Below are 13,242 nucleotides of genomic sequence, written 5' to 3'. Positions count from 1 at the left end.
GGATTAGGTGATGACATGTCTCGACCCATTTGGGTGGGTCTTGCTTAGTTTCTGAAGTCCTATAAAAGAGTAAACATTTTGGAGAAAGAGATTCTGGGAGAGCAAAGAATGCTGTAGAACCACAAAGCAGAGTCCACCAGCCAGCAACCTTTGGAAATGAAGAAGGAAAGGGCCTCCTGGGGAGCTTCATGAAACAGGAAGCCAGGGGAGAAAGCTAGCAGATGACGCCATGTTCGCCATGTGCTCTTCCAGCCAAGAGAGAGAGAAACCCTGACTGTGTTCACCATGTGCCTTCTCACTTGAGAGAGAAACCCTGAACTTCATCAGCCTTCTTGAACCAAGGTATCTTTCCCTGGATGCCTTAGAGTGGACATTTCTATATTCTTGCTTTAATTGGGACATTTTCTTGGCCTTAGAACTGTAAACTAGCAACTTATTAAATTCCTCTTTTTAAAAGCCATTCCATTTCTGGTATATTGCATTCCAGCAGCTAGCAACTAGAACACAATATAAGCAAGAAGAGAGAGGGGAGCAACTGAAGGAAAAACACTGTCACCCTAATATTTTATGTACAGCAGAAACACACATATTGGGAAATTCCAGAAAAAAAGAAGAGAGAGAGAAAAAGAGACAGAAGGAATATTTGAAGGAGCATCTCATTTTTCTTCAATAATTATCCACTAGAATATTGCAAATATTTGCTAATTTCTAGAACTCTGAAAGAAAGTTGATTTTGATATATTTTGATAGCTTTTCATGGCTTTTAAGGAGGAACAGATTTTTGAGAAAGTCCTTACTTCACCAGAATAATAGAGCTATTTCTTTACTGTATTGCCTATGTAGCGTATCTAATTTTCCAAAAGCCATTCCAATAATAAAATGTGAATTTTAAATAATAAATGCATTTTAAAATAAGTTTCTGAGGGAAATAAAAATATGTCTTAAGCTGTTGTACGCACTGTGGATAATATATGCAGAAAGGGCTCAACTTGTGGTATTCTTGGAGTTTAGAGAAGGATTTCTGGAAATAAAGGTGAGTTTGGGATATAGCTTTTGCTTTCAATTTAACCTAGATTGGTTTACTTTTAATACGGATGTTTATGTGTGTGTATGCACGTGGTTGAATGTGTTCTCATTGTGTAACATTCAAATTCCCCAAGGAATTTGAGATTTCTTCTTTTTTTAAGTGCTAAGTAGAGTAGAGCATTGAACAAAATTCATAGAATTATACAATACTAAAGGTGGAGGAGATCACTGCAACTGTATAGTCTCAATCTAGGTTTATATATGAGAAATAAGAAATTGTGACATTTCCAATGTCATATAAATTATTGGTAAGGTCAAAACTAACACTTGACCTTTAATATCCAACTGTCCAATTCAGTGTAATTATATAGAACAATCTGGTATCATCATTTCTACTTTTCCTTGTAGGTACAATCTGATTCCAATTATGCAAAAATACTTGATGCAGCAATAGCAGGTTTTAAATTTGAGGAAAAATAATTGTTTTTGTAACATTTGTGAGTTTCTAATTTCTGAAGAGCCACATGATCTGTAGGTACAGAAAGTTCGAGCTAAGATAATGTCCTTGTATGCTCTGTCCCTTGCCCAGTTGAAGTCTTATATGACTTTAGAAGTGCCTTCAAATTGCAGGACAGGTGGTGCCTCTTTCCTCAGGAGATTCTGTGATCCAGACAGCTGGTTAGAGGTGAGAACACCAGGGCAGAGGTTTTACACCTGAATTTTGGAAGCTGTGGTAGATGTCCATCCCAAAAGCCTGTAGAGACTTAAACCTTCTGAAAACTTTTGTCCTTGAAAAGATCTGTGTCACTTTGACATTGTTAGTTTTCCCAGAGCAAATGTAGCCTCGTTCTGAACGTGGAGAAGTCTCATTTCTTTTAATTAATCAAGGGCAAATATGCATTTGGTTTTGCTTATGCATTTAGAGATTTTAAATGGGGAGAAAACTTAGTGTGACTTATTTACTTTGCTTGATTAAAGCCAAGTAGTAGCAGAAGCTAAGGAGAAATCTATTGCCTTCCCATAAGTATTATAATAAATTTCACAAACTCAAGGAGAAATGCAATTCCTTAGGAAGGTTCTCTAAGGAAGTGGAAGTATCAGGTCCAAATGACACCAAAAGTTGGATTCTCATAATTGGAAATGAAAAGACAATGAACCCCATATTGCATATATTTAGTTGGATGTGCTGGGACTTCTACTGATCTTTCCAGATATTCCTCAAAAAGCAGTTTCCTTCTTCATGTAGGCCTTGTGATTGATCAACTGTATTTCTTTGAACAAACTGTAAATACAAACCAATTGTTACTTGTTAAGTTCAGTTTACTTAGTAATTAAACATTATCCTGCCATTGGCTCCCTGGGTATAGGGGAAATATTAACAGAGATTCTCAGTGCTGATTAAGTAGGGATATCTGAAATAAATGGTTTCTAAGGTCCTGTCTGAGAAAGCTAAAAGACCTGAGATCTTAAAATTCTACTATTTCTAGCCAAAAGATAGACAAGAATAGTTTTGCTCTTTACAGGCTGCAATTTTTTGGAAGTTGCTAATTTAAAGGACAGACGGTAGCATAACCTTGAACTAAATATAATATACTAAGATAAATATACTAAGTGAAACATCCTATAGTAAAGTCAATTCTGCCATTAATTGTTTTTTTTTTTTTCTTCAAAAAGAGAAAAAAATAAAGAAGCCCCATCAATGTACAATGCTGGTACAGCTTAGGTACCTCTAATTTACCACTTCAGACATGTGTCAAATTACATTGACATTAAGTTCATTTTTTTCTTACTTTGAAATAACTTCAACTACAGTGACAGTGTGGACTGAAGCTGAGTTGCAGGGAATCTGATAAACTAGTCACGTATCAGAATTTCTCACCAAAATGACACTTAAACATTGATTTAAAAAATGTTTTTTTCCTGTGGGGAGAAACAAGAAAAGAGCAGGAAATTCCTGGTATTAATGAATTGATTTTAATTTGTAAGCTCTGTTTTTGTAGTCTTGATGTTGGAACAGCATTCAACTGCTAGAGATTTATGCTCTATGGGGGAAAAGAAACCTGCTGGAGAAAGTGCTGAATGCTAGAACAGATATGAATAACTAGAGATGGCACTGCGATGAACTGCTAGAGTAAAAATTCCTTGCAATGTTAGTAATGCTATTAATTTTTATGTTGCTGATTGGAACTTTTTTGTTGCTGATTGGTTAGAGATTTTCTGAAACACAGATATGAATCTTTCTAATTTTTCATATTTTCCTTCTCAACCCCAAATAACACCATTCCAGCATTCCATATTAAAGTCAATTCTAAAATATGGACTCTTGCCAAATGGAAACACATATGTAGTTAATTAAAATGAGTGCTTTGAAAGGGAAAAAAAGGTTGAATTTTTCATGTATCAGTTGGGTTGAGTCTCTGAGCCTGTAGATTTGCAGGTGAAATCAGGACAAAAAAATCCAGGATCTGGTCAGACAAATTAGCTCCAGGTGACTTAATAGAAACCTACTGGAGAGACCTAGTGGCAGCCTTTCATTGAAAGAAACTTGGAGCTTGGCAAAATAAAATAGCTGCTGCATTTTTAAAAACAGTGAATGTTTCCAGGCCCTGTGTCAGAGATCAGGAGGCAAGGAGAGAACTCTGCCATATCAGGAGGCAGGCACCTTTGAATGTTCTGGATCACCATGTTTGAGATGATGCAACCATTTGAAGTTCAGTGCTTGCTTTGTTAAGAAGGCCCTGGAATTTGATCTTATACCTAATGTAAATTTAATGGTAAATTGCTGGCCCCAGGTCTCTGACCCGGCTCCCAAACAAATGCTGAAAGAGGACCAGGGCCTCTGTCCCTTCATTCCACAGCCTTCCCTCCCAGTGAAACCTGCTTTTCTAGTCTTTTCGGTAGTGAGGATGAGGATAACAATACCGTTTTGGGTCTTTATAGTTTGTCCTTTTCTATGGGAATGTGTATTTATATGGGGAAGCTCTAAAAGAATTTATCCTAAAACAGTATTAAGAAATAATAGAGGAGTATTGTAGTAAGATGGTGGAATAGGTAGCTCCAGGAATCAGTCTCACCATCAAACAACTATTGAACTGGTAAGAATGGTCTGATTGAACCGCTCTGAAACTCTGGAGTTCTGGTGAACAGTGTGCAGCATCCAAGGAGGAGCAGAAGGAAGAGGCAATAAAGACCAGTGCATTTCGCCCTCCCTGCAGCAGCTGCCATCCCCTTCCCACAGCCCCATGGTGAGCAGCAGTGGATACTGGTCAGCTTGCCCTACCTTTGATCAGCTACTTCAAGTCCCTGAGGGTGGCTCTGAGGTGGCCACTGTTCCAACCCCTGTGGGGCAAGGGAAGCAGAGGGATGTTAAAGACTATAACCTTCCTCAAAATGATGGAAAGCAGTTAAAATGTTGCATTAACCAGGCAAGTTCTGAATTAAGGAAACACGTCTTCAAAAACTATAGCAATACTAGGGGTAAATAATTTGGGGGTGGGGCATAAGAGAGGGGAGGTTTAGATTTGCTATTTGATAAGGCTGTGTTTATCAGTTCTTTCTCTGTTTGGATCAATGAAAATTGTCTAAAACTGAGAGTGGTGATTATTGTACAACAAAGTGTGGACACTGGAAAACATGGATTGTTTATTTTGAACATTTTCCATGATGCCCAATAAATGGAGGGGGACAAAGGATACAACAATTGAGAAGCAGAACGGCCAACTGTGGTGTATACATATGATAGAATGCTGTGTAACTACAAAAAGAAACAGTCATAAGACACACAACAAAGTGAATGAACTTTGGGTCATTGTGTTGGGCAAATAAGCCAGAAACAAAAGAACAAATATGGCATGGTCTCTTTAAGGAAGTACTTATAAGAAAATTTGAGCTTAGATTGTAAGCTCTTATAGAGCCACACTTAGTCTGGAGTTGCAAATATATCTGTAGATTCTGAGATGCTGTGCTATATGTGTATAAACTGAGGTCTCTCCTGGATCTTTGGGTACCTCTGTGATACCTAAGACCCAGAGCTGGAGTTCTGCAGCTCTGAAAATCAGCATTGCTCTATTCAACAACCGTTAAAGTAAACCAAAAAAGAGATCAGGCTTCAATTTGAGTTAAAAGTGAAGCCAATCTTGTTGGGACTAAGGTAAATCAGAATATAAGGCAAAGGGCGAGAGCGTACATATTCTAGAGGTTCACCTACTGTATGAGACAAAAGCAGAGAGGTTTATCACGTCTAGAACTTAAATTTTCTGTAATAAACAATCTAAATCAATCTGTCTGAATAGTTCATTTAAACAACCCAGACACATGGAGCCCAGAACAGGAATGAGACCTTGTAATTCTGTATAGCTTAATGTAATACCCGGCTACATCCCAGACGATGGTGGGCTGATAATTACAAAGTATTGGTAGAGTCCCTTGAGGGACTGGAGATAAAACATGGAACTGCTAAACTTTCCCATCTATAAAAACCTTAGTACTCTCTCAAACATTAGGGGCTCCCAAGAAAATAAGCCAAGCACTTGATTTTGAGGCTTGCCCTTATGAAACTTATTTTTGTAGTGGAGAAGCTAATACTACCTGTAATTAAGCCTAAGAGGTGCTTCCAGGGAATCTCTTTTGTTGCTCAGATGTGGCCTCTCTCTTTCTCTAAGCCCAATTCTGCAAGAAAAATCATTACCCTCCCCCCTACGTGGGACATGATGTTCAGGGGTGCAAGTCTCCCTGACAATGTGGGACATGACTCCCCGAGATGAGCCTAGCCCTTGCACTATGGGATCAACAATGCCCTCCAGACTAAAAGGTGGAAAAGAAATACAACAAAAGAAAATATCAGTGGCCAAGAGAGTTCGAATGAATCAAGAGTTTATTCTGGAGGCTACTTTTATGCAAGCTTCAGTTAGAGATTGTTAATTGCCAACCCTAACCAACATTATTCCTGTTAATCCTAAAGAACACCTAGGGCTGTAACTGAGATGCTACAAAAGTTTCATGGATTAAATTTGCTTTCCTGAAACCTATAACTATAATTAGTTGATAGAATATCAGCTAATTCCATCCCCCTGTCCTATAGTCTTGATGCTTCTTTTCAACATGAAAGACTTAGAATGGGCATAGCCCAAGGATCCCTATAGTGTGGGGGAAGGATCAGAGGAAAAGGAGATGCTATAACAGAGAAGATAGGATTTAGCAAATGAGTTTTACTGCTGGATCAGTTTATTGATATTTTGTTTAGCCTCCAGTATTTTGGAACAGCTAGAAGGAAAAACCTGAAATTGTGATATGATAACCCATATCAAACTTTGAAATCTCTTCTGTAATTACTTTGTAAAATGTATTCTGAAAATGATTCTTTTTCTTTTTTGTGTGTGTGTATATGTTATATTTCATAATAAAAACATTAAAATATGAAAAAAATGTCGAGGACCAGTGCTCTAGGCTGAGAAATAGAAAGAGGAAAACTGGGAACTCAGAGGTACAAATGTAAGGTTGTGGGGTGGGGGGTGAGGTCTAGGGCAATGGCAGCTGACAATGGAGGGTCAAGAAATAGATTTTTGTTCCCCTTCCGTGTTTTCTTCTTCCAGGTGCCATAGACACCCAGTTATTAAGAATTTTATAGCTTAGGATGCAGAAAGCGACCACAATGGTTTCCAGGCCTCTTTTCCATTCCCTTCACATCTCTTTTTCTGAAACCTCTATGAACTGGGAAACATTGGAGGAGAGGAGCAGGGAAAGAAAAAAAGCCATAGGGGAAGCTCCTGGCACCCTTGCTGGACCCTCCCCACCCACTTCACAATACAGGGTAGAACAAGCTTGCACTCCAAAAAGGAGCATGGCCTCTATGCATATACTGGCGTACAGATATGTCAGTGCCAATCTATCAGATAGAAATCTGAAAGCCTGAGCAAGGGGCAACTGTCTCAGGTTGCCTTCCCAGAATTTGTCCTGACAGCAGAGAAAGCTCTTGCAGACAGCTGAAACAGTGTCAGAAACAACCACATTGGAATGGCCTGGTGTAAAGGATTACCTGCATTAAGTCACTGGAAACAGCACCCAGGAAAGACGGGATCTGTTTCAAAAAGAGTAAAGAGGGCATTCCTTCAAACTTCTGTGGACTATGAATGGGGAATTCTGGGGGGTTTTAGAGATCACAGGCCCCAGGAGAAGAAGCAGGCTCCCTGGCTCCGGCACCTTGCAGGTTCAGATAAGACAAGAGGACCATGCCATTCCCATTTGCCTTGGGCGGCTTCTTGATAGGAGGGCTAAGCTGTGAAGGAGACCACCAGCCCAAACAGAATCAGCTTGCAAAAAAGAGTAAAAAATGTTTTTTGCCTTGGTTTGCTGGTTTATTAGCTCATGGCATTCAAGAAAATCTCTCCTATATCAGTAGCTAGATGCAAACTTAAGGGGCTAAATTCCAGAGATAACACTAAATATTAAAATTGCACTGTGCAAGAAAAGTTTAGGAGAAAAAGAAAGGAACAGGAAATGATAGAACATTCAAAGGTACAAGATAAAAAGCCAAAACCATCACTAAAGAGGACCAAACTTTGAACTTTGTGGACAGACACTTTAAAATAATGATCCTCAACATGCTCAAGGAGAGAAAGGAAAACATGGAGAAAGAACTAAAAGAGATTTTTTAGTTTCATGAGGAAAACAATGAATAAACAATATTCATTTTCACAAAACTGAAATGAAAAATTCCCTAGATGTTTTCAGTTGCAGATTGGAGGCATCAGAGGAATGATTTGGTGAACTTGAAGACAAGACAACTGAAATGATTCAGGCCGAGGAACAGAAAGTCAAAAGAATAAAAAAGAATGAACAGACCCCAAAAGAGTTGCAGGACACCATCAAACATACTGAAATATGCATTACGGGAGTCTCCAAAAGAGTAGAAAGAGAGAAAGGGGCAGAAGAAATTTTAAAGAAATAATGGCAAAAAAACTTCCTGAATTTAATGAAAGACATGAATATGCAAAAAAGAGAGCTGGGGTAACTATACTAATATTAGATAAAACAGACTTTCAGTAAAAAAAAATGATTACAAGGGACCAATAGGGTCACCCATATTCTGATAAAAGCATCAATTCAGCAAGAAAACAACAATTATAAATATATATGCACCTCACAACAGAGCCCTTAAGTATGTGAAACAATACTGACAGATTTGAAGGGAGAAATAGATGGTTCTATATTGATGGCAAGATTTCAATAGACCACTTTCAATAATGGATAGGACATCCTGTAAGATGATAAATGAGGGAATAGGAGACTCAAATGATATTCTAAGCCAGTTATACCTCACAGACATATATAGAAAACTTTACCCAAGAACAGCAGAGTACACTTGTCCTCTAGTGCATGTGGTTATTCAGGAGAGACCCAAGTGTTAAGTATTGAAGCAAGTCTCGATAATTCAAAAATAATGAAATCATGCAGTACATCTTCTTCAACTACAATGGAATGATGTTAGAAGGAAATAACAGGGCAAAATGGAAAATTCACAGATAGGTTGAAATTAAACAATGTACTCTTAAATAACCTATGGGTCAAAGAAGAAGTCACAAGGAAAATTCGGAAATATCCTGAGGACCAAAAATGAAAACACAACACACCAGAACTTATGGGATGCAGTGAAGACAATGCTGAGAGGGAAATGTATAGCTCTAAATGCTTACATTAAAAAATAAGATCTCAAATCAGATACCTAACCTCAAAACTAGAGGATCTAGAAAAAGAGCAAATCAAACCTAAAGCGAGCATAAGTAAGGAAATAACAAAGAGTAGAGTGGAGATAAATGAGAGAGAGAATAAAAACACAATAGAGACAATCAACAAATTCAAATCAACAACTTTAAAAAGATTAATGAAATTGACAAACTTTTAGCTAGACTGATGAAGAAAAAGTGAGAGAGGATACAAATATCTAAAACCAGAAGTGAAAAGATAAACATTATTACAGACCCCACAGGGGAAAAATAGGACTATAAAAGGGTTCTGTAAACAACTGTATGCCAACAAATTAGATAACACTGATGAAATGGATACATTTCTAGAAACACACAAACTACTTATACAGACTTGAGAAGAAAGGGAAGATGTCAACAAATGATAACTAGTAAAAATTTGAATTAGTAACCAAAAGCAACTGACAAAGAAAAGTCCAGGACCACATGGCTTCACAGGGGAATTTTCCTAAGCATTTCAAGAAGAATGAACACCTATCCTGTTCAGAGATTTCCAAAAATTTGAAGAGGAAGAGAGAATGCTAACTCATTCTATGAGGCTAACATCACTCTCATACCAAAGCCAGATAATGATACCAAAGGAAAAGAAAATGACAGACCAAACTTATGACTTATGACTTATGACTTATGACTATAGATGCAAACATCCTCAACAAAATACTAGCAAATCAAATCGAATAGTATACCAAAGACTTACATATTAAGATCAAGTTGGGGCGTTGCAAATGGTGGCTCAGTGGCAGAATTCTCACCTGCCATGCTGGAGACCTTGATTCGACCCCTGGAGACTGCCCATGCAAAAAAAAAAAAAAAAATCAAGTGGGATTCATCCCATGTATGCAACATGTATGGAAGTGCAGTTCAACAAAAGAAAATCAATTATTGTAATGCACAATATTAACAGAAGTAAGGAAGAAAAAACATGATCATCTCAATTGATTCAGAAAAGGCATGTGACAAAATGCAGCACCATGTCTTGATAAAAATATATAGAAAAGTAGGAATAGAAGGAAATTTCCTTAACATGAGAGAGGGCCTCTATGAAAAACTCACAGCTAACATCAGACTCAATGGTGAAAGACCGACAGTTTTCCCTATAAGATCAAGAGCAACCTAAGGATGTCGACTGACACCATTGTATTCAACACTGTATTAGAAGTTCTAGCCAGAGCAATCAAGCAAGAGAAAGAAATAAAAGGCATCCAAATTGGAAAAGAAAAAGTAAAAGTTTCCCTATTTTCAGATGACATGATCCTATATGCATAAAATCCAGATAAATCCACATAAAAAATACTGGAATCAATAAATTCAGTATGTGGTGGGGTACAAGAGGGACCCACAAAAATTCAGTGGTGTTTCTATACATGAATAATGAACAATATGGAGAAGAAAGCAATAGCAACTAAAAGAAGAAAATATCTAGGAATAAATCTAACCAAGGATATAAAGGACTTGTACACAGAAGGCTACAAAATATTGCTAAAAGAAATCAAAGAATACCTAAATAAATAGAACTAAATTTCATGTTCATGGATTAGAAGTCTAAATACTGTTAGTATGTCAATTTTATCCACTGATTTATAGACTCAACATAATCCCAATGAAAATTCCAATAGCCTTCTTTGCATAAATGGAGAAGGTATTCATCAAATTACATGGAAAGATAAGGGTCCCTGAATAGCCAAAGCATCTTGAAAATGATGAATGAAGTTGGAGGACTCACTCTTCCCAACTTAAAAACTTAGAAAGTCACAGTCCTCAAAATAGCATGGTTCTGGCATAAGGACAGACATATCAACCAAAGGAATTAAACTGAGAGTTCAGAAATCAACCCTCATATTTATGATATTTGGCTAGGGTGCCAAGTATACTAACTGAGGAAAAGAATAGAATCTTCAAAAAATCATGCTGGAAAAACTGTTTGTCCATGTGCAAAAGACTGAATGCGGACTCCTACCTCATACCATATAAAAGTCATGTCAAAATGAATCAAAGACCTAAATATAAGAATTAGAACTATAAAACTCCTAGAAGAAAACATCGGGAAACACCCTCAAGACATTGAGTTAGGCAATGGTTTTTAAAACTTTACACCCAAAGCACAAGCAACAAAAGAAAAAATGATAGATAAATGGAACCTCAACAAAATTAAATACTTATGTGCCTCAAAGGAATTTGTAGTGAAAATGAAGAAAACAACCCACAGAATGGGAGGAAATACTTGGAAACCACATATCATTAAAGGAGTAGTATCCAGAACATATAAAGAAATCGTCCCACCTAACAATGAAAAGACAAACAGACCATTTTAAAAATGGGTAAAATTCTTACTTAAATATTATTTCCCAAAAAATTGGAAATTTTTCCCAACAAATTCCCAACAAATTTCCCAACAAATTGCCAAAAAAATATGAAAAGATGCCCAACATCACTTGCCATTAGGAAAATGGAAATCAAAACCACTATGAGATACAATTTCACACCCACTAGAGTGGCGACTATTGAAAAACCAAAAACTTACAAATGTTGGGGAGGGTAGAGAACAGCGAAACACCCATTGATTGTTGGTGGAAAAGTAAAATGGTGCAGCTGCTGTGGAAGCCAGTTTGATGATTTTTCAGAAAGATAAATATAGAATTACCATCTGATTTCACAATCCCACTTTTAGATACACACTCAAAAGATTTGAAAGCAGCAACTCAAACAGATATTTGCACACCAATACTCATAGCAGCCATATTCACTGTTGTCAAATAGTGGAAGCAACCCAAATATTCATTAACTGATAAATCTAAAAATAAAATGTGTATATATACAATGCAATATTATTCAGTAAACGGAATGAAGTTCTGATACATGTGGCAACATGGATGAAATTTGAGGACATCACGTTGGGTGAAATAAGCCAGACACAAAAGGACAAATATTGTATGACCGCACTGATATGAAATTATTAGAATAAACAAACTCATAGACTCACCGTCTAGAATATAGTCTTCCTGGGGATGGAGTTTGGTAGGGAAAAGGAAGTTAATGCTTAAATTGTACAGAATTTCTATTTGAGTTGATTGCAAAGTTTTGTTAATGGATTGTGGTGGTAATAGTGCAACATTATGAATGCAATTAACACCACTGAATTATATATTTGAATGTGGTTAAAAGGGGGAATTCTATGTTGCATATATGTTACTAGTATAAAAATCAAAAGGAACAACATAGGACTGTACAAGACAATGATTCCTATCATAAATGGTGGATTATACATATTAGCACAATTATAAAAATGTGGTTTCATTATTGTAAAAACTGTACCACACTAATTGAAGGTGTTAATAATAGGATGGTATATAGGAACTCTATATTTTTTGAGTGATTTTTCTGGAAACCTGCGATTTTTCTAAATAAAGAAAATGATAAAATGAATCATTGCAGAATTTAGACCACATGCAGAAGACTCTAGTATTTTTAACAAAACTGCCACAGAGGACACAGTACATTATTGTGGAAATTATTCTTGTTTTACTCATTAAAGACACATAAAACTTAAAATTAAAAATAAATTTTGGGAGTAGGCCATGGTGACTCAGCAGGCAGAGTTCTCATCTGCCATGATGGAGACCGTGGTTCGATTCCTGGTGCCTGCCCATGCAAAAAATAAATAAATAAAATAAATAAATAAATATTGGGATTTTAGACATTTGTGGGCACTTAGCTACATCTCCGGAGCCTGGGTTTTATTTCTGCATTCCCATTCATTCCTGTCATGCAAAAGTACCTGATGCAATACATGCTTGTTATATAAAGAAGTCTTTGAGAAAAATGCACTTTTTAAAAAATACTCATATTATGCCCTTATGCCCTGTAACAGGTTTGTCTATATCAGGCATATTTAATCCTCTCTTTCCACCTCCACCTGCAGACATAATGATCTCACCAGCTTAACAACTTACCCTTTAAAGATTTAATTCCCTCATAAATAAATAGGCAAAACATTTTATTTTCAGTGTGGTAGTTCGGATTCAATGAGTAATACAAGTGATAGCATATTGTTGGAATGACAGTAGACTCCTAATTCTTGAAAGCTTAAGAGATCAGCAAATCTCACATTTTCTAACTTCACTTGAGATTATTTTTTTCCAAACCAGCAAACATCAAAAATAGTGCTGACCAGTTTTCTCCTCATTGTGATATGTGATATTGCAGTAAAACTAAAATCCGGTGGTAACTCCCTCAAGGAGGAAGTAAGAATAGTTCTCTAACCTGAACTGCAGGCGTCAGAACTGGATGCTATTTTTGTGAGAAAGTGGAAGGAATAAAGGTCAGTGGTCAAGAGAAACTCCTCTAAAACAATTGTCCAAAGAGATCCACTTTGGGAGACAGTAGAGGTTGAAAGGATCAGTGATCAGAGATTTGGAAAACAGACTTAAGGTTAAATCAGCCTTCCACTAATCAGCTC

Source organism: Tamandua tetradactyla, chromosome 3, assembly GCF_023851605.1.
Source record: "Tamandua tetradactyla isolate mTamTet1 chromosome 3, mTamTet1.pri, whole genome shotgun sequence".
Taxonomy (NCBI): Eukaryota; Metazoa; Chordata; class Mammalia; order Pilosa; family Myrmecophagidae; genus Tamandua; species Tamandua tetradactyla.
The sequence above is the reverse complement of the archived record's forward strand: the minus strand, read 5'-3'. Positions refer to the sequence as shown.